General features: G+C 39.4%; 1 protein-coding gene across 7 annotated transcripts in view; it reads left to right on the top strand.

Annotated features, from left to right (window-relative positions):
- Positions 1-2,018, top strand: part of Uimc1 (ubiquitin interaction motif containing 1) — a 78,239-nt gene that overhangs the window by 52,792 nt on the left and 23,429 nt on the right. The gene's annotated exons all lie outside the window — the stretch shown is intronic.

Genomic DNA, 2,018 nt, shown 5'->3' with positions numbered 1-2,018 from the left:
GGAAGGAGGGAGAGAGAGAGAGAGAGAGAGAATGACTGTCTGTATTCCATGTTATCTTCCTCAGTCAGTCTCCTCAACTTTTTGAGACAGGATCTGTCTCTCACTGAATCTCACTGGAGCTCACTATTGTGGCTAAACTGGCTAGCTAACAAACCTCTGGGTCCTTTGCATTTCTGCTGCCCTCCCTGTCCCCCTAGTGCAGCACTTACAGGTCTACACTTCTAGCTTTTCTGTGGTTACTGAGGATTCGAACTCAGGTCCTCATACTTGAGTAAAAAGTACTTTACCCATTTAGCCATGTCTCTGGGTCCTTTACTGGGTATTTTTCATGTTGGATTTGACTAAGTAATTTTCCAGTAATTCTGTTGCTGTAAAAAGCAGTTTGAGGGAGGATTAAATAAATTTTTCTATAGAAATAAAATTTTGCTTATATTTACGTTTATGGTCCTGAACACTTTAAAAGAGACTTAAATTTCTCATTCCTTTTTATACTGTAAAGGAATGTTTGGAAACAACTTTCACAGTAGATGTTAGATCCTTTTCTTAGTCTTTGCACTGCAGGTAATTGGTAGAACCTCTGCTTTCATGAATCCTATATAAAGTTCTTGGAGCCTGGTATGTAATAGACTGGGATTTCCTAATGGTAGTGCAGGAAAAATTAGTTTCTGGTGCATATCTACTGAGGATACATGAAGAACAGAGTATTAATAATGTAGTTATCCTAACATGCAGATGAAGCCCTACAAGCCTTTAGTTATCAAGGCTGCTTTTGTACCCATCTGTAAAGGATACTGTGCTTTGGGCCAAAGAACATAAACCCTATTTAGAATTTATAATGTGCGTGTCTTCACTGTTGCATATCAAATGAGACCTTTTCACTGTTACTGTTTATGTCTATGTATGCCTCTAATCTTGGAAGTTTCCATTATAAGAAGTTGAAGGGTGACCTTGATTACTGTAATCCACCTTCCTCTGTCTCCCGAGTGCTGGGATTAAAAAAGCAATGTACTATACCTTGCAGTTTGAAACAGGTTCTTTTTGTTTGTTTGCTTTCATTTTATGAGACAGGCTTTCTCCGTGTAGCCTTGGCTGTCTTGGAACTCACTCTGTAGACTAGGCTAGCCTCAAACTTAGAGATCTGCTGCCTCTAGAGAGTGCTGCATGTAAGGTGTGAGCCACCACTGCCTGGCTCCCCAAATACATTTTTAAAAACTGGGTTTCTGGGCTAGCGAGATGGCTCAGCGGGTAAGAGCACAGACTGCTCTTCCAAAGGTCCCGAGTTCAAATCCCAGCAACCACATGGTGGCTCACAACCACCCATAATGAGATCTGACGCCCTCCTCTGGTGTGTCTGAAGACAGCAACAGTATACTTACATATGATAATAAATAAATCTTTAAAAAAAAAACTGGGTTTCTTAAAATATAAAACATATAACTGATTTGGCACAAGTAGAAGTGTATATATAGCAATAGTTTTCTGCTTTGAAAGTTTTATGACTGTCAGTGATATTAACTTGTTAGTAAGGGATAGCCATTTGGTAGTACTGACTTATGGAGAGCGTCCTTGTTATAACTACAGTCTCTCTTGATTAGCCATTTGGTATTACTGACTATGGAGAGCGTCCTTGTTATAACTACAGTCTCTCTTGATTAGCCATTTGGTAGTACTGACTATGGAGAGTGTCCTTGTTATAACTACAGTCTCTCTTTGGTTGATTTCTTACAGTAGTCAATTCTCTTTGTAAATAGTGGGATAATATTTCTCTATGGTGTCTGAGAGTTTTCTTTAGGTGTATTGTCATATAGATACCATCTCCAGGTGAGTTAGGAGAACTTGTTCCAAGTCAGACTGATAGTTAGTAAGGTTTTATGTGAATTAAGAGTCATATAGAAGCACTCGGGAGGCAGAGGCAGGCAGACCTCTGAGTTTGAAGCCAGCCTGGTCTACAGAATGAGTTTTAGGACAGCCAAGACTCAACAAAGAAACCCTGTCTTAAAAAACAAACAAACAAACAA

This window comes from Mastomys coucha, unplaced genomic scaffold (genome assembly GCF_008632895.1).
Source record: "Mastomys coucha isolate ucsf_1 unplaced genomic scaffold, UCSF_Mcou_1 pScaffold7, whole genome shotgun sequence".
In the NCBI taxonomy this organism is placed as follows: Eukaryota; Metazoa; Chordata; class Mammalia; order Rodentia; family Muridae; genus Mastomys; species Mastomys coucha.
The sequence above is the reverse complement of the archived record's forward strand: the minus strand, read 5'-3'. Positions and strand labels throughout refer to the sequence as shown.